The 20,378-nt window shown below is 36.7% G+C and overlaps 3 long non-coding RNA genes across 13 annotated transcripts in view; 2 read left to right on the top strand and 1 right to left on the bottom strand.

Moving 5' to 3' along the window:
• Positions 1–14,774, top strand: part of LOC310914068 — a 25,352-nt gene extending 10,578 nt beyond the window's left edge. The window contains exon 3 of the long non-coding RNA XR_014590957.1: positions 14,242–14,774. This is a non-coding gene — a long non-coding RNA (uncharacterized lncRNA). The remainder of the gene's footprint in view (positions 1–14,241) is intronic.
• LOC310914066 overlaps positions 1–20,378 on the bottom strand; it is a 20,475-nt gene extending 97 nt beyond the window's left edge. The window contains exons 1-6 of one of the 10 annotated variants that reach the window (XR_014590950.1): positions 20,275–20,378; positions 18,822–18,895; positions 12,547–12,603; positions 11,930–12,041; positions 5,372–5,625; positions 4–4,151 (exon numbers count right to left, since the gene is read on the bottom strand). This is a non-coding gene — a long non-coding RNA (uncharacterized lncRNA). The other 9 variants (XR_014590951.1, XR_014590952.1, XR_014590947.1 and 6 more) reach the window with 9 other exon arrangements.
• The window catches only part of LOC310914069, a 53,147-nt gene continuing 49,138 nt past the window's right edge, over positions 16,370–20,378 (top strand). For both annotated transcript variants that reach the window (XR_014590958.1, XR_014590959.1), the window contains exon 1: positions 16,370–17,408. This is a non-coding gene — a long non-coding RNA (uncharacterized lncRNA). The remainder of the gene's footprint in view (positions 17,409–20,378) is intronic.

Genomic DNA, 20,378 nt, shown 5'->3' with positions numbered 1-20,378 from the left:
TTAAATCATGACAAGTGAAACAACTTGCTTTGGTTGAGAAATCACTTAGCCTGTCATCATTTTACACAACCAAAAACAGTGCTGGCCATAATCTGCTGCCTTTCAAGTCGGTAAAAATACATTACTTATGCAGAGAATGTTTCTAATGTAACAAAGAGAAGGAATAAAAATGCCTTACAACAGTTTTATTAAAAACAAATTCCCACAGTAAATACATATACACTCTAGTACCATGGTGAAACAGCCAAAGACATCACTGTTAAGTGCTATGGGAAGTACTTATAAATTACTTGAAATAAAAAACATTGTTGCCTGGACATCAGGGTTGAAATGCTGCAGTTTGTAATAAATTAACACAGAACTTCACTTCCCCTCCTCTAACAAAGCAGCCATTTGTCTGAATAACCCACATTCAGCTGTGAGTTATATTTTCACAACTGCAACTGCATTCATTTGCAAATCATTCTCCAGTTTTAATGCCGAAGTTTTAAATACCTTAAGAACTAATAAATAAAGCAAAGTAGAGCAAACAGTTGGCTCGTAGCCTAAAAACTGGCCTAATTTCTGGGGGGTTTTCTTTCTTCTTTTTCCTCTTTCACAGTAATTTTGTACATGTCTGACATTTCTTTAAGCTGTGTTTTGTTTTTAGTCTGAGTGTTTTTTCACAATATTTAAATTTAGTGAGAACATTTCATATTAGCAGCAAAAATAAAGACTATAGTTATTCAGGTTTGTATATTAAAAAGCTTGTAAGGATTTCATTCTTTGACTAGTTTCAAATAATCTTTGAGTTACCTTGAGATTTTTCTGTTGTAAATCACTTTTATCTCTTGAAAACAGTTTTCTGTTTGTATTGATTCTTAGCTTTATGCAGAAGTTTTATTCTAGAGTATGAGTTTCTCATTTTCCCAGGTTAATTTTAAATATAAATCAGACAGCTATTCCACTATAAGGGAATCTGCTTTCAGTACTTATTGGGTAAAAATAAAATACAATACTTCATGGATATTTAAGTAAACTCTTCAAAGTAGTATGATAGAAGCATTTATTTACAAAAGTTGTGTTCTGAGGGTATTTTCTGGCATTATTGAAGGCTGCTTTCTATAGATAGAATCTTAGGCTTTGTTCCACTTACTCGTTTTGTTTTGAATAAATTCCTGTGGGCACGCCTGAAAGGGTTGGTAGTCATTTTCAGGAAGTGAAATTTAGGGAACAAAGTTCTTTGCAGAGACTACTTGGGTTTAGAATTGATCAAGTTTTCATAAAAGAGGTTTTGAAACACTTCTAAAATCTCTTTTCTCCCTTTGTGAGGGTAGCCCATCTGCATGGTGAAGTGTTTCTTAGTGTAAACTGTGTCCCATGAAAAGAAGGATACAACTTTAATGCAAAACCTCTATTTACAAAAATATCTTGTGTTCATATCCGTTAGCATTGTGCCCACTACTTCAGAACTTAGAGTATCAAGGTCAGTTATTTGAAACTATTTCTTTCAAGTGCAACTGCTTATTTTTATTTTTAAAAATTACAGCAAAAAAGAAAAAAGCATTCTGGTCTGAGATCTTTTCTGTACATCTTGTCCCCCCCAGCCCCCCATTCCCCCAGTCAAATGCATGTAAATCAACTGTACACAAACCAAACATCTGTGATCCAGTGTGCTCCAAACTGAAATCACCTCATCCCTTTGCAGATTGAGGCTGATAAGTTTCAGTGTCTTTCTTCACAAAACATCTATACTAATGTGAGAGTGAAGGAGGTAGTTCTAGAAAGCCTTTCCCTCCTTCCCTTCATTTAATTTCGATGTAAACCTCCTCTTGCTGATCCGATTTTAAGGTATTCTATTTTTCCTATCAGCAATAGGAAAAATTAGCAATATCAGAAAATTTTCTGTGTTCTGCTGAACCAAATGGAGGAGGAAAAAAATGAAAATACCTGTGTGACAAGAGGGAAAGGGAAGGGGAAGAGGCTGCCCCTTTTGAGATTAGATTACACAGATTGCTTTAGCTGTGGCACGAACTGCTCCCTGTGAGATACATTGTGGAATTGAAGATGGGGTGAGAAAGTGAACTCATCTTTGAAACTGGGTTTATAGGTGTAATGCTACAACTTCTCAGGCATTTCTGTAGCTCCTCCTTTGAGGAAACTGTCTGCAGTTCTTCAACTAAGAGATTATTTATTTGTTTATTTATTTAGTTGGGAAATTAAATCTATCTAATCATGGCCTTGCCTCTGATAAGTCCCAGTTATATTCTACGCTATCTTAAGCAGGGAACATTTTTTTCCTAAAGAAAATGAAGGATGTGCAGGTACCCTCCTGCCTCCACATAGCACAGATCTCTGTGAAGTGGGGCCTGCCATGTGTAGTGAGCAGCTTTTTAACGTGTGCAGCAGTAATGTGTGGTACAATTATTAGACACAGACTACAGAGCCAAGCCTTGCTTTCCTAATAAAACCAAGTAATCCCATCAACTCAAAAAAAGAAATGTTGAAAATAAATAAAGGCTTGTCTATGAAATTTGCAAAAAGTTTTCCTATTGCTTACTGACAGTTAACAGAGAGGAAATAGAGCCCTTGATGTGCACCTTTCATAAATTCTTAAAATCAATAATGTAGACTTACTAAATTGGAAGTGCATTTTCCTTATGCGCATAAATGTTCATAACAACCAAAAATTGAGTGCCTTTTATTTGTGAAAGATTTGTATGAGGATAAAAAAGATTGGGGTTAAGATTAAGAGGTAATGATGTGACAGGCTTTAGCTAAGACAAAATCACTTCTCTAGTTAGCAGAGTAATTTCAGCAATACATCTTCTGTAATTTTTTAATCACTTAGTGATTACTTGTGTGGTGCTATTTGATTCATTGGCCATCAGTACCTGATTAAGATTCTATGCTTAGGCCATCATTACTTTTCAACAGGCCACCCATATGGTGTTAGTGTTGAGCCAGTGCAAATCCCTCAGCTTAGCACTGTATATTCTGTTAAAGAAGACTACGTGAAATGCTGACATTAGCATATGTTCTCCTCTTATTCTGTTGACCTTTATCCATGGCATTACACTAACACTGGATCTCTGGAGTTGGTCCAGTAAGAAATTGGGTTGAAATGATAAAATTAGCCATCTGTCTATTAAAAACTTTACTGAGCCAGCAAGTTGGAATAAATGAGCACAATGATGCAATGCAATGTAACTATCAGATATAAGGTTTACTTTGGGGTTGGTTTTCTGTGTGTTTTTCTTTTTCTCTCAACTATAAATGGACTTTCTTTCCATAAGTCTTTCATTGTGATTCCTTATAAGAGTACATGGATGGTTCATATGAGTCTTTGTGTTTAAATTTATTAGGAAATCTCCCGCTGATCATTAATAACAAAGGTATTTTTAAAAATAAAATTATTTATATGAACTTGATATTGCCGATACTTTTTCTTAAGTTATTTTCCTTTCAGTCTGGTTTCCTAATCAGTCTAGTTACTGTGATTTTGATTTTAGAAGTACTAATAAAATATTTAGCTTAAAACATGATTGGAATAGTGATAATTAGTTGTTCAGGAGCTACAATTTCCAAGAGCTTGAACATTTTCCCTCTTCTTCTGCAAGGTCTCTGGTAAAAATAGGAACTACAGTAGCTTGGGCTATAAAGAGCCCAGTGGAGCATTTTTGAAAAATAATTCATTTACTAATTAACAAAATGGTGTTTGTTTATTTACAGTACATAAAATGTTTCTATCAGGAAAGAGCCTGCTAATACTCTGCCTCTACCCTGCTGTGCTGACAGCAGAACATCTGCAGTTTAATTTAATACATTTACTAAATGAAGTGGGTAAATAAGGGGATGCTAAACAGCTACTTCCCAGCCTCTGATATTTTTGCTTTTCTCTGGAGGTCAGGAGCACTGATGAATGATTCCTCATCTTCCCCTTTGCTGCTGTTCCAAGAGGCTCCCACGTGCCAGAGCTGTTCCAAAGGGTGCCATGTTCCAATTGTGATTGATGAAATTACACTGGCCCATAATACCTCGCTTTATCTGCTCATCTGTCTCTTTAAATGTTCTGTATGTTACTGTCAGGGATTGTTTTACTCAGAAAATTACTTTATGCCTTTCCAAATGTATATTTTCGAGTCACTCTTCATTCTGCATCCTGTTCCAGGCTGTAGGAGGGCAGATGATAAACCCAGAGTAAGAAAAATATTTGGGTTAATGCCATACTCAAAGGTGGATATTTTATCAAATTTGGTACTTGAAACAGAGATGTCTTTCAAGTGTTCATCTTTGCCTCATTATTTTTAACCCAAATTCAGTTTGCCAGGTGAATATCAGAAACAGCAATAAGAGAAGCACTGAATTGCGTAGCAAGTGCCTAAGCCACTGCTTCTTGCTAGAAAGACTCATGAATTTATGGTTTGAATCCAAGATTTATAGAATATTATTTATGAGCTCTAGCACAAAGCATAGACGAGAATGCAGTTTTCCTCCTTTTTGGTCAGGTATCTTAACCAAAATTCCACTCTTGTTAAGTGTTCAAATATTTTTCACGGAACAGTTGAAATATCTATTTATCTAAGGCTGGGCTCTTTCTGGTATACCTTATAATAAACCTGTAATTCATTCTAAAGGTGATTATTTGTAAACTTTGCCTTTTTTCTATATGAAATTCAATTCTGTACCCACAGGTTTTACAGGAAAAACCCCAGTACTTCCCTTAGAGCTGGTAATGGAGTGGTGGGTACCAGAATGACACTCATTTAGATGAGCTCCTGGAAACTGATTCCTTTAGCCACTGCATGGATCTCCTATGTGGATTGCAAAGTTAGGATTTAGGAGAAGAGCCCTTGCCTCACATTCTACTTTCACTGTTATGTGGCTCAATCACAGTATCCTGATTTTGATTCCATATTTTAGTGGCAGCATACCTTAAAACTGATGCTGAAAAAATTATTTCGTAGCGCATTAAATTAAATATTGTTCTAAGTGCATTAAGCCAATAATATAAAGTTTGTAATAACAGTGATTTAAAAAAAATTGGAATACACAGAATCTGGTTCTGAAAGAGTAAGTTAGCATGTTAACACCTCCTTCCCCTCCCTCCCTCTAAACAAGGAAATTAGCAGGATTGCTAAGTGGTCTCTGCTCTTGATAGATGGTGAGCAGGATAAAAGGAAGTACTTTTTCATCAGCTAATGCTAATCTGTTTAAATGACATAAGTAGTACTGGAATAATTAAAGATATATTATATAAAAAATACATTGGTTGTTATTAACAGCTCGTGATTAATCCTTGTGTGCCTCCAGAGGCATGAGGGTTTCATGGAGAAGAAACAACAGCGACATTTCACAGCTGCTTCTCTGAGATTCCACGACGAGAACTCACCTTCACATTTAATATGGAAAGATGTCATGAACAGTTGTTTTCTGGGGGGCCCAGTGATTCAGATCTCCCACAGTCATGGCCTTTCCCCTGACTTCCACCCCCTACAGCCCTGCCCAGGCAGTTGGGTCCCTTGGGACAGAGGAGTGGGTCCACTGGGGCAGTTCTCTATATTGGCTTATTAGAGATGGAACCTCCCAGAAAGTGAACAGCACCATGAATCAAGTAGAGAGTTGGGGTATCTGCTGCTGCAGCATCTGTTTGTCAGAGCAAAAAATAAAAGTTATTTATTTAGCAAAACCTGACGTTTACATATTCATACCAAGGAAACTATTTAATTCAGACTCAGTTGTGTGCACACACATACCTATATCAAAGATTCTCCAAACATGCATATGCATTCTTTTTTATTTTAAGGGCAGTGCATAAAAGTTTTCTAACCATGCTTTGAACTTATTCATAAGATTTTATGTGTCTACCTGGAGCAGATTTGAAATTGCTTTTTATAAAATATGCTGCATTTATAAAATGCTTTTTTGGATGCCTTTTTATTTTTCAGTGTTTTTATCAGCCCCAACTCTAGATTTCATAGAGCCTGGGGAATTTACAAAGGAGCCAACTTGGAGTAAACTTAAGTCACAGATATTGTACATACAATAGTCTGTCTGCTGACGCCAAGCCTCACTTTCCTCCTCCACTAATAAAAGCCAGTAACAGTTGTCTGATCTTTTGCATCAAAGACAGTGTTTATGAAGTGGCCTGTATCGTTATCTTAAAATATACATATAATTCCTGCATTAAAAGCTTGAGAAGAATTATGAATCAACATTTCATAGTAAATTGTACACAGATTTGAGGACAGAAATAATATGTTTCATTCATGAAAACTGAGCCTTCAAAATAGGATCACCCATGAAAGAGACTTCCCCCTAACTAATGGTATTTACTTGCCTGGTTGACCTTTTGTGTGCAAGTGTGTGTGTCCAGTATTTTAAAAATTTAATTTATAATATTCCTTAGTTTTCCTGTTCACTGATTTTGGGATATTGGAGTCTGATTTAAGTGGGCTCTTTGCATAACCAGCTTGCAGCTCAGAGTCCTCTGATGATCAATGGAGAAATACTGAGCACAATGCAGGAGTGTTATTCCTGCAGTGGTTTTGCAAGGTTTAGGGCTCACTTGACTCCACCTTGAAGTAGAGATCTCATGTCCAATTGGGGCTGTTCAATCTGGCTGGCAATTTACTTTATCATGGAGTTCTCAAGAGTGTGGGCTGTGGTCTAGGCAAACTGTCCCATGGCTGGAGTCAGTTAACTCAGAGCCCTCTGCCCTGTATTTCTAAGGGTGATGTGCATGGTCCAAGCTTGCCGTGGGAGGGAACTTTGGGAAGAGACTGTTGGGGAGCAGCTTCAGCTGCAGGACCCCGCGGGGAGGGGAGCTGAGGGTGGTCAGCAGCTGTGGCCCGGACTATCCACTCCTCATGGGCACTCTCTGTGTGGGAGCTGCCCAGGATCAGGATCAGAAGGGACACAAGGAAAGCCTGTGCTGTGAACTGTGTGTTCCAGGGGCTTTTCCTGTGCTATGTAACATATCCACTCCAGAACAGTTGGTTTGAGGATGATTCTGTGGATGAGGGGGAGAAAAGCAAATGTAGTTTATTTCAAATATCATTTTTGCTCTTCCATGATGAATCTTAAAACACACAATCCAACAGGTATTACTCTCGGGGTACTTAAATTTACAGCAGATATTTGGATGACTTCTGTTTGTATTTTTTTTTTTTTTCCTGATAAATACCAATTAATTGAGCACTTTGATTCTTGGCACCTATATGTAATGATGGTTTCAGGTTAAATTTGATGAACATACTCAAGTAAAAAAGACACGTTGAAATATCAAAATGCTGAAACTGCCTCCCTCCCTCTCTTCCTGTATTTATCCCTATATTTGCAAACTGAAGAGGCCTTTACTTTTTATAAGCAGTTAAAATGCTCTAAAGATATTTAATTTTGTTCCAAACAGATATTTTTATTTTGGTTTCTTTTTGTATAGTTTGTTAGAGAAGAAAATTTTTTAACCTGGATAGTAAAAAATATTGACAAAAATACTAAACTTTTCTTCTGTGGTTTTATTTTTCTTTTTTTTTTTTTAAGTGTCAAGCATGACAGCTGCAGCTAAAAGAATTCAAAATTTACTTGAAATTGTAGTTTGATTTGAGAGTGGAATAGAATTAATGTTTTGTTAAGCTTGATCTTTATTTACTTTGATAAGCTCAATGTATAAAGATGTTATTTTGAATAGGCTTCAATGTAGATCCATTATTAAATTATATACTCACTTATAGTCACTAATATGGTAACTGCTGAACAAGTTTGGCAGTGATTTCAGGAAAACATTCCAGAAAGTTTAATATTTTTGCCAAAGTCCTCCAAGCACTTTCAAGTTTGCAAGATCTCCAAGCACTTTCGTTAGCCAGAAGAGTGCACCAAGAAGCACAGGGCAAATCAAATTAAGAGAAACTAATGTTCAGGAGAAACAGAAATCTGTCTTTTACATTTCTGTTCATAAAATATTGAACCGGGAATATTTTATGAACAAGGGATAATGGGGAGCAGAGGGATAAATCTAGGAAATGTATGTTGCTCCCTGAAGTATAGCAAAATAGTGATCCTTGAGTGTATTTCCCAGCTAATTTCTAGGCTACGGAGTTTTTGGGCTATCAGCATTTACTGAAATGATCCAGTGTGTAATTAACTGTTTCAGTGTATGAACTGTCTTAGTTCTTTCATTTTCATCATGGTAAATGCAGTATTTTTCCTTAGAATGATTTAAAAAATATACCTACGGTTAGAGAGGATGACTTTGATCACTTACTGTATATATTTAATATAAAAATTCACAAAGTACTTAAATTTGCATGCATCTGGTGTTCCTGTTTCATAGCTCATGTTATGGTTTACTTATGTCTTAGTCATTTGCATCAATTAAATTGAATTGGAATATTTTTCTCCTCCTACTTTAGCCCTTCATCTTCAGCTGTCAACATGCATATGCCAGTCAGCAGTGTAGCTGTCAAAGCTGACATCAACATCTGTACTTGTATTTTTCTGGTGTCTGTATCTGTCTTAATTCTGACTAATTCTTAATGTTTTTCTTGCTGCTGATAAAAGGATTTGCAGAGAATTAAGTTTCTACTATCCCCATCTTTAGGGGCCAGTGGAAATTTCACTGTATAAACCCAACCACTAAAATTACGATATTCCCATAATTAGGGTCAGATTCTGGACAACTATAAGCTTTCACCAGTTTTCTCCCTGCCATCAAGAAATCTTACCTTCACTGAGGTTAATAAAAAAAAAAAAAAGCTTATTTCAATTTAACCAGTTATTCCATAATTTCATATTCTTCATAATTCACCTAACACAAAAGCTGTGATATTTCTCCTGAAATGTAAAATTGGAGAGTACAGGGATAGGCAAATGTGTTTACAGAAATCTTTACAGTAGTGGTGCAACCAAGTTGTGAGGACATTATTGCTCAAAATATATCCAAGTGATATTCTGTCACTGAAATGAAAAACTTCCTCATTTGCTTCAATGAGTGCAGTACTTGTATGCATTCCAGATTACTGAATAAAAAATGAAACATTTCAGACTTATAATTCTTCATGTAGAGATTAAAAGAATGCACAAATTAGGAGAAAACAGTGGAAGCAACTCAGCAATAAAGCTTTTATAAATAAATAAAAAGCACCTAATTTTCAGAGTAAATGAGAGCCTACGATGAGTGATGTGCTCCTAATGAGCTCTGAAAAGCTTCCAGTGTAAATAAACAGATGGTAAAAATAGTTAAGTTACAAATTTTTCAAACCACAAATACCAAAGTCACAGGTCTGGGCTGCAGACTTCAAAGAAAAACATTGCATCCAGCTTTTCCACGGTGTAAACATTTTCTTCCTCTTCAGAGGGAGATAATAAATTGGTACTTCCTCCACACAGGAAGGTTGCGAAGCTTATTGAACAGCTCAGGTTTTGAAGCCTGACAGGTGCTGTGGTACAGCAGGTGTTAGTAACACAGCAACAGAGGAAGTTTGGGGTGAGGATTTGCCAGAAGTAACTTCAAATTAACTAACTGCAAAAGCAAGTTGTGTCCACATGAGCACTGAACTCAGGGATTATTTTATTGGCCTCCAGAGACATTTGATTGGTGTAGAAGTGTGTTGGGAGACAGACATTTGTGTGAAATGCATCTCCCTCTGTGTATTAATCTCTGAGTTCCTGCATGGTTTTATTCTAAGGTAGCTCATAGAAAAGCCAGAAAATAAAGGCAACATGTGGGAGACATGGATACATTTTGTTGAATAGTTAGATCTATATTGAGCCTCAATGCAAAGAGAAATTTGAAAGGATTTTTTGTTGTTATTATTTAGGAATCATACAGAATTGTCTCTAAACATCGGGGTAGTTCAAATACTGCTTAAATCAATATTTCAGTGATGTCTTTCAGGGTTGAGCTAATAAACTCCTGCCCATTACACGACATGTCCATGCATTCCTGTGTGCCCATCATATTTACATAATAATAATATCTGTTGTGAGATGTCATTTCTGGGGTTTAACATGTTTCATATTTTGATCAAGAAGTAAATATGGCAAGTCAAATGGGATTTTGTTTCTGTTTCCAGGACTATGTGATGATTCTCATACCCTGGTGGGTCAGCAAACACTGGTTTACTCTTTTTCCTAGTAGAAATCAGAGTCCCTCTCAATTCAGGGAAAGGACTGAGTTTTTAATTTGAGCTTAGCCAAAGATGATTTCTCAAGAAATCTTTCTCTCATGTTTTGTGCAAGGTCTTGTGCTTGACATTTCCACTAGAAAAAAAAATTGGAGTGGGAAGCAGTTTCAGGCACTCAGTAGTTGTTTAGATTGTTGCTTTGACTCAGTTGTTCTATACACCAGATTAATTTTATATCTAGTGCTTTAGCCAAAATCAGAAATGAGTGGTGTGCATTTAATAAACTTGCTGTTTGTCTTGATTTGTTGAGCTAATCTCAATGATGCTTAGTTTCAGAAGAGTCCAAATAACTCCCAGGGCCAAAAAGCAAGTTCCTTTCATGGTGACTAGGACATGACTATGCTTTTTCTCTTCCCAGGAGGCTGGTATGTGAATTTAAGAGACTTTTCTTGGCCTCATGGAAATGGCAGAGTTTATCTACTTTGAGATTACATGTTGGATATCCTGAGTGGGTCAGACCTTGTCCACTTCTAAATCCTGTTCCAGACTTCCAGACCTTGTCTTGGTGCTGATGAATTCCCTCCAGTGCACTTCAGAAACATTTATGCTTCACTTCTCTCATTACCAGATACTCAACACAGCCTGTTGTAAATGATTCTGCAGCATCTTTGGCTCCCAGCAGGAAAACTCTGAACTGCTCCTGGTAATTGCTTCAAATCTGCAGCCCTGACAGGTATTTTTAGGTCTGTCTTGAAGAGATATCAGCTCCCATACACTTCAACTTCCTTGTCTGGAGTCACTGCAGCTCCAGACATATCACTGGAATGGGCTGTAATTGTGGTCTCATGCCTTCTCTATCCACCCACCAATCTCAGCTGCCTTGAAGCAGCCTCCTGCTGTGCTACAGGGAGCATTTAGAGCCTTTCTGAGCAAAGCAAACTTGAGCTGTGGCTTGTGCCTGAATTTAAAGACTACCTTGGGAGGAGGAAGAGTGGAGATGTGCTGTGAAATCCCTCCCTGTATGACTTATAGCAGTGGAACACTTCAAGCTATGGAGTTCATTGGAATTGTATGACTTACCCTGCTCATCCTCCTGAAAAGTTGAATTCTCAGTATTCTCTGTCATTACAGCACAAGTGGTAAGATGTTATAAGGCTGATTACCAGTATAATGGAGTTCTAAACCATACTGTCATAAAAGTCAGTAGGATTTGGTGAGAAGTAGGGAAATAATCTGGTAGCACATAAATGTTCAAAGAGATTTTACCAAAAAGGGCAAGAGAGGAGGAGAATAGCCACTTTCACTGCTCCATTTAGATCAGGTTGTGTCCATGCTAGAAAACCAGAATATTTATTCCCAGAAATAACCCCTTTGAACTCAGCAGAGCTGGTAATTGAAGTTTTGTGTACAGGCTGTATGCAGCTTCACTTGGCAGATGCTGGTTAGCTCATGCAGCTTCAGCTTTTTTCCTTTCAACAACTTCTAGATGCTTTATAGATGATTCCCAATAAAGTGGAAAAGGAGGTGGAAGGAAGAACTAATAAGAAAGTTGGGAAGTCTAGAAAGGAGATCAAGATAGGAAGTTTTTTTTCTAATTTTTACTATTTTTATGCAGCTCAAAGGATAAAATTAGCAAGGCTGGAAACTTTTTCAACCGATGTTGTATTCTCACATTTAAAATATAACTTTTAATCTTCTGTAGCTGTTGAAAGATGTGGCTCTGGCTGGCTCCTTGCTTCTAATCAGTGAGTAAAGTAAAAATACCACCAAGTCTGTCTTTCATCAAGCAAGTGAGAAATCTGTATGGTCACTCTAACACATCTTACCAGAGAGCAGCTGGGATATGCTCCGTGCTTTGGCAAACAGAAGTTTTTTTTAACTGCTGGAATAGAGTTGATTGAATTGTTGGCTTTTTGCAATACAAGTTTTTTATGACTTCTAATATAAAACAGAAGATAGAGGGGAAACAATACAAAATAATATATCAGTGGCAGATAATGTTAACCTGATAGTGTATTTTTCTATTGCATAGTTTCAAGAAATATTTCAGACTATTTAAAATGCCTTCCCATCAATTTAGATTATATTTGAAGAAAGTAGTATTAAAGTCAGGAAAATATCAACTGTAAGTCAGTGCACTTAATATAGACAGCAAATGGACAATAATGTGGATATTTTTTTCTGAATAATGTAATGAATAGGAATCCATCTCCTAAATTATATGAACTCCATGTCAAACAAGGCTGATCACTTGTTGGAACAGTATATTAAGAGTGGGAAAATGCAAAAACATGATGATTAGCCAGCAAACTAAAGCAGTAAAAGGATGATATTTGTTTTTCCAATATGGAAAATGTAATACATTTATCTCTTCAGATATTTTTAGAACTTTAGCCACAAAAAAAAGCAAACAACAGCAGTAGCAACCACAACCATGTCTTACATAGAGTGGAAGTAGTCTGTTTCAAGTAAAGCTGAACTGTTTTTCTCAGGAAGTATTCTGTAGAAACAAAAACATACAAAAACAATTGAAAGAAAATATTTGCTCTGGTAAATCAGTTCATACTCATTGCAAGAACAATTGAGTTATTTAGCTCAATTGGCACAAGTGCACATAGAGAAATACAATTACGTCTATCAAAATTTTCAGCAGAAATAGTAGCACATGAGCAAAACTGGAGGGGAAAAAAAATCAAGTAATTTTAGTGTCAAAGAATATTTTCAGCAACAGAAGTACCTAAACAGAAAAATTATTTTCTTATTGAAGATAAGGTAGCATCTACTTCCTATTGAGGTAAAGTGCCTCTGTGCAGGAGCCCACTGTGCTCAGTGTTAATCTTTCCATGTGTTTCTATGGGCTTTAATCAGACCTGAGTTTTTAGTTAGTCTGTCTGCATCTGTTTGTCTGTCAGCAACCAGTCCTTTGTAGCTCCTTCTGCACTCACTTCATAAAGGTTTTACAAATCTAAACTGGGAAGAAAGCATTTATTTAATGGCAGTTCTGCTCAAAACACAGACTCAGCTGTCAGTCTGAACTTCCCCAGTCATTACAGGGCTCTTTGCTGGCTTAGGGCAGCCAAGACTCCCAGCTTTGATCTACTGTGGCTTCAGCTGGACTAGTCCCAACTTCAGCCAGGACATAAATGGAAAGGAACCTTCTCAAGGGAGCTGCATTTAAGGCTAGCAAAAATGTCACCATCACATCAGTGAGAATTTGTATTGTTCTTCATGGTTTGTCCCTTTAATATCTTCACTCTCTAAGGTCTCCCAGGCAGTGATTGCTTCTTTGTGTGGGTGGATGTGAGACTTGAAAGGGTAGTCACTGCAGCAATGGAAATAATATTAATACAAAATTTAAAGTAGAAAACTATGCTGTGATATGGATTTGGGGAATGTAATACAAAAATGCCAAAAGAATAGCTTTAAATTACTCCTCTAATAATACATCTGTGGTTACATGCAATATAGGCTGAGTAAATGCACATTTTATTCTCCCTTGCATGAATTTAAGTCTAATGCAAAATTGACAGATTCATTCGTGCCTATGAAATTAAATCCAAAAAGGTTAGTATAAGCACTAGGTTTAATGATCACTGCACAATATAATTAAAAGATGATGTTGCTTGAATATCAGCTTTTCTGTATATATGTTTATTTGGAGGTTTTAATTAAAAATAAACAAAATCAGAAGTGGAAAAAAAAAAAAGTAGAAAAGATGTGTGAAATGTAATGATAATGGTTGACTTCTAAACAGCCAAGGAAATTATAGTCATCTTATGTGCGGGACAGGAACAAACACCTCTTAATTGCACTTCATTATAACGTACCTTTCTCTTCTCAGTTGTATATATTAATTATAAAAATCATGTTTCAGAGACGAAAAGCTGTACAATAGGGTTTTTTTTCTTTTCCCTCCCTCCCTTGTGCTGTCTGCAGCAGGATGGAAGAACAATATCAACTGTCATCCACAGGAAGAGCTTAAGAGCTTTCAAAGACAAATCATAAAAAGAATGAAAGGCTATTATAAAAAAAGGAGGAAAATGCTTTGATTTCACAGATTTGCTACTTATTAATGTTTAAGGTTCTCTCTTCTTCTTAAAAATATCTTCTCATATTGTTTTGTATGTATTATGTGCAGGTACATCACTTTTTGATGACTATATCACATGGCACGTGGATTACGTAGATCATTATTAATGGGTGGAGGTTGAGGGATAAGACAGGGGAAAGGCACTGCAGCACCCTCCAGGACTCGGATCACTTCTTCAGGTAAATGTAGAAAACTTGGACATGAATTTCGTGACACAAAGTGGCACTGTCTTTTGAGGTTTTGGGGGTTTTCCCCATTCCAGGTCATCCATGTGTTTCACTGGAGCAGCACTTAGAGACCCTTGAAAGTAAATACATGATTGTCTCAACTCTGTTGTGGTCACCTGGCACCAAACTTTCCTGTGGGTGCAGACTGCTTTCTTGGTTTGGATTTTCAGTTTGGCTGTTTCCTACATGATTAGCCAGGATGTTTCCTTAAAAACCTGCCTTCCTGCTTACAGAGCTGAGTATTCCCACTGGTTTTGTTGAATCTGGGAGCTTCCTTGCTGAGGAGGGTTTTGTGACTGCTGGATGTCACCTCACAACATAACTACCCACTGCATGACCCTTGGTGTGCAATACCTGGGTGATAAAGCAGTGAGCAATTACCTGGTTATACTGACTTTTATTATCCAGCCTCTTGAAGCTTTTCCCATTTATTCCATCCTTTTCTATTTCCCTCTATGCCTCTCCTGAAACAGGAGTCTGTGGTGCTGGGGGTCTCGGGTGGTTCCTCAGGCTGGTGTTTTGTTTCTCCTGAGCCCGACAGCATCTCCTGCAGCCTCTGAAGATCTTACAGATGCAATGTCTCTGTCAGAGTTAGACACAACCCATGGCTCTTTATTGCATGCATGGCCTATTGATAGCAGGTGAAGACCTACTGTTGCGTGTGTGTTATACATAACATACATATTCTTGCAGGGAAAAAAAAAAATCAATGAGCTATGTTTCATTAGTAGCTATGACTGTTAGGGTTTCCTGAAAGGTCAAGTGCTCACAGAGATACAGGTGCTGTGGTTTTCTGTATGTGCCCTCCAAACTTTTTAAACTACAGCTCCTTCAGAGAATAAAGAAAAAGAAAGAAATTCCTATATTCCATTTGTACTTCGGTGCATTCCTGGGGGTGGATGCTGGCTTCTGTCAGCTGAAGTTTTCCTGCTAAGGCATTCACATTTCAGCTGTTGTTTTCCCAGGTAGATGAGGGAACTCTTCTCAAAGCTGCCATATTCTTTACTAGACCTTATGCTTGTTCTGGTGGGAGGGAAATCCTCCAAGTGTGAGAACTTGAGGCTTATTAAATTTAAAATGGATATAAATAGGTATAAAGGAGAAAGGTACTATCAATAGGTACTGTTCTCAGAATAAAAACTTTTACTTTACTGATGAATTCCTTTATTTTTTTTCTTCCCTCTGCAAAAACCCTACCAGTTATGAGTGAAAATGGTGATAACTATCAAAGGTAGAACTCCTTTTCCTCTCTCATGAATAGTTGCAGCTTGAATATTTTTTCAATAGATTGGTAAATTTATTAAAAATAGATTAAACAGTAAAAAAGAAAGATGATTTATTTACAGAATTACTAGCAGGAACTAGACTGGATAACACATCATCCTGAGAGAACCGCAAATACTTCTCTTTTTTCCTTCTCTATCATGTGTAGGTCCATAGAGCAGCATATGATTCTCTGAATGTCTTTTCTTCATTCTTCCTATTATGTCTATATTATATGTCAGAGTAACTGAAAGACACAGCAGAATCACTGGAAACTCTCTGCACTCCTCTCTGGTTTAATGTCATTTCTGAAGTAGTTTAACCATTAACATGTATAAAGCCACCTAACTACATGAAGAATAATCACATGATACAGTTTTTTTCCTAAGGAAATATTAACTTTAAGCTGGGATAACCAACTTCCAAGAATTCACATAAAAACATAATGAAGTTAATATTAAATAAAAGGCTTGTGCAAGCTTTTATTTTTACAGTATGTGCTGATGTGTCCCTGATTTAATCATGTTTTGTTTATGATTAATGAATGATTCACCTTGAAGATCAAAGTTTGATTCATATCTCATTAAGAATTGGAAGAAATCATCTGTTTAGAAAATAAAAGAGAGCTGCTTTGTATCTTACCCAGTACTATAAATTTAGCCAAATACTGAGAATTGAAGCTGAGAATACATGGGAAAGCTCCAGTTATGACAAGCATTATCAGACCTCAGACTGTTCAGAAAATCTTCATGTATAAATTGTGGTAATTCAAAGCATGAAAAATTATCTTTTCTCTACTGTTTTATCATAAATGTTGACTTATGCAGATAAACTAAAAATTTAAATGCAAAATTTTTCAGTTCATTTTCAATGTATTTATAGGGCAAAATGAAATATGTTCATAAAGAAAAGCAGCTAGTAATGTGACCAGGTTTCTTTGTCAAAAGAAAATGCTCAATTGTGCAAGTTTCAGTTTATATTTCACTAGGGGTATAGCCATTTCTGTGACACTTCACCTACATAAAATATTACTAGGTAACAGATCTTAGGAAAGATCTGAAGTAAACTGCAACACTAAGGAAAGTATCTGTGTTTAAATCCAGAGCACACAAGTATTTGCCTCTATGTTATAAGTTTATCAGTGTTAATGTGCCGGGGTTTTTCTGCTCACACCATAAGGATTATTTTGTAAAGATCCATATTGGAGTGTGAGCAGGTACATTTGCAGGAAGCATTATTTATGAAAAACCTGATATAATGGGAATGTTTTCATGTGCCAGTGACCTGAGATCTACAATGTTGTGTCTTTTAATTTTTAGAGGAGAAACACGGTCTGAAGATTGCCTGTGGTGGATAGATAATGGCTAATTTGATAGCCTAGCATTCATTGTATCGAACAACCTTTTCTGACAAAATGGTTTTATTACAATGATAGACAGATGACCATTCTGCTGTTATCACTGGGTGACAGAAAATTGTTTATGCCCTAGAATAGTGATATAACAGAATTATTGTCCAAGTATTAATGCGAAATTCATGGCAAAATTCAACTGTCAACTCATGTTTATCTGTAGTTCTCTAATGAAGAGTGAGGGTGCAGGTTCTACATGTTAGTTCTGGACTATACCACATTTAACTTTTCTTAGAATAATTCTTTGGTGGTGATGATACATGAGCTACAGGACAACCAGTTGAAAAACATAATGCAAGACCAGACTGTGTAAGGTGAGTGGGAGTTCATGCAACAGTTCAAATTGTGTCTCTCCAGAGAAGAGTGTTGCTGTTTTCCTGGTGAAAGAAATACTTCTGTCTCTTGCTTTCTTCATTTACTGGTAGAAAAGTGGATGATTAATTACTTATTTTAGGTAAAGTCTTGCAAGCAGAGGATTATATAATTCAAGTTGATTCTAGTGGAATTAACATATGATAGAAGAATATATAAGAACATAATATATAAGAATGTTATAGTTAATTTGCTTTTCTGTGAAATTCACTTGATTATTTGATGTATAACTTTGCATTACACTTTCCAACTTAAAGACGTTTGAGAACTTTTGAAAAAAATGTCAGTTTTCTGGTTCAGTGAGTTCACTGCTGTTCATGTAAACTCCACATGCTTTACTTGGATTTTACATTTCATAACTCTTTGTGTCACGTTTCATTCAGGCTGGTTCACCCTGATATTGACATCACAGAGTTCAATGACTTCTGTATGGTTTGTTTCCCCACTTAAAAATAATATAGCTCTGAGAATTGAGTGATCTTTGTCCTGTGGTTTGCTTAATATTGTGGGTTTATGTTTTTTCTATTTGTTCAGAACTATTTGTACTTGGATTATTAATCTATAACTAAATGTTGTCCTTTGTGTTCATCCTGCTGACGATATCTGGAATCAGACCAAAGCTCTTTTCCTTAAAATTGTGCAAAGCACGTTTATTGTCACTTTCTTCTTCACTTATGATCTTTTGGGGATCATGTCAAAAGGGGGAAATATTAGCACCGGGTAGTACTACCTATGCTGGTTCCATCTTTTGTGCAGCTAGAAGCCTTGGATATCCTGCCTAAACCAACCCTTAATGGGAATTCTTTCTGTCTCTCTCAATGGCAGTGTATCAGGCAGGGGATCTGAACTGTCACTTGAACAATTACAGTTTAATGGGAGCTATGGCCAGTCACTGTCTGAACTCACTGTGTAAATACCAACAAACATTCCTAAGGAAATATCCTGTCACACAAGGAGCTGCTGGGGAAGTGGAACCAAAGGCTCTGTGCCATGTCCAGGTGTCTCAGAGGAGGCACTTCAGTGCAGTCACACAGCCTGAAGCACTTTGCCTTCCAGTGTCTGTGCCAATGGCTTGGCTGGAGGGGGAAATCCTTCTTCCAGGGAAAACTTCCCTCAGAGTCATTGCTGGAGTCTAAGCTGTGCACAGTCAGGGTCACAGGTTTGATCCACTCAAGTTATACAAAAAATTTCAGTCTTAGGGGTTGCTTGAAAGTTTGTACCACCTTAACCTAAAAGGAAACTAACAAAGCTCAAGGCCATAAGGAAGCTTTTGTTTGGGTCAAAACTTCAGATTTAGGTGTTATCCACTGTTCTGAAAGACTGAACAAACGAAAATGAAAAAAATTCTTACTTACCATAGGTGGATTGAGTTCCCTATCAGCTTCATGGCATGAGGCCTGCATAGCTGGTACTGTCATTGCACCCTGTGCTGTTGTTAAAAGCAGCTTTAAATGAGACAGTTATAGGATGGATTTTTGTGTACAGGTAGAGATCTATATGATGGAAAAATATGAGATTCTTAATGACCATGTAACAGTTTGATGTTAGTCTCATAGTGTGTTTCCCTTCTCTTTTTCACTATGATAGTGTGTGACAGATGTTATAAAACAGAGCACCTCAGCTTCCTAAGAAATTAACCCAGGTTTGAACATCTGGAAGAACAGAATGCTGAAAAAATGGAGGCTTTGTGAAGGGTTTTCAAACAGTTGGGGGGACACACACATTCTTGTAGGTCTGCTTCATTAGCAAGTGTGCCATGCTATTGGTAAGCTTTGTAACTTGGGCAAAATCTCACCTCCCATCAAACAGAGTTTCTCTGAGTAATCTGTGTTACCTGATCTTTAAAGGAATTACATTGAATGGAAGTGAGGAATTTCTGATGCTGCAGTTCAGATATCCATCTTAGAAATTAACTATAAATAAGCATTAATCTAAGTGCTGAAGGTTCTCTATGGGTAGAAATTCTACACATATTGTTGTCATTGTGAAGGACTGTGGAACAACTCTGTTTGGATGCATTTACCTTCAAGTGTATAAGTAATCAATTGTAAAAACATGTTCCCATTCACATCCTATCACAAATTTGAGGGAAACTGAAAAAAAATTACTTGCTCACATTAAAGTTAATGAAGTTGGAGACTTCCATCATTCTAAGTTACCAAGAAATTAACTTGAAGTGAGGAAGTTTGATGACTATCAAAATCTTCCTAATCATAACTGTCATCTTTTAAAGAGTGGACTCCTTCTAGATAGTGTGTACAGCACCACAAATATGCAAAAGAACAAGAAATAAAAATGCCAGAGTTTCTCTTCCTCTCCTATTTCATACTTGCATAATGTATAAGTGAGGTTTGGTTCTGAAACTCATTGAAGATGGATGAGTTCAGCAGTTTTTAAGAACCCCATATTTGATGTCTGGCAAAATGTACATTTACACTAATATTCACCAGTGTGCACACACCAGCTCAAATCCCTAAGTCTTACAAAATATGATATGAATGTTAATTTTAATTTCAGCAACAGAATTAGAAATTATTCCAAAGATGTTGCTGAGCAGGGAGGAACAAGTGTGTGAAAAGAGAGGAAGCTTCAATTAGTACTTTTACGATAAAATTTTCAATGCAAGTTTAAAAATTGCATCAGAGAGTTAAACAGAATCTCATGATTTTAGATAAACTTAAACAGAATCTCATGATTTTAGATAAACTTATGACAGATATATAAATTAATGGTGTATGTAAATAAGTGGGAGATAGGACCCAAAAGTAAGAGGGCTATTTTGTATGCTGATTATATATTTATGCTGACCTGGACCAAGAGTATTTCCATCTGCTCACAGTTCCAGTAGCTATTTGGTCCTGTTCTTGAGGCAAATGCAGCCTGATGGCTCTAGAAGAAATACACCAGATTTG

This window comes from Zosterops lateralis, assembly GCF_965231275.1.
Source record: "Zosterops lateralis genome assembly, chromosome: 12".
Classification (NCBI taxonomy): domain Eukaryota; kingdom Metazoa; phylum Chordata; class Aves; order Passeriformes; family Zosteropidae; genus Zosterops; species Zosterops lateralis.
This window is presented reverse-complemented; position numbering and strand designations above follow the sequence as displayed.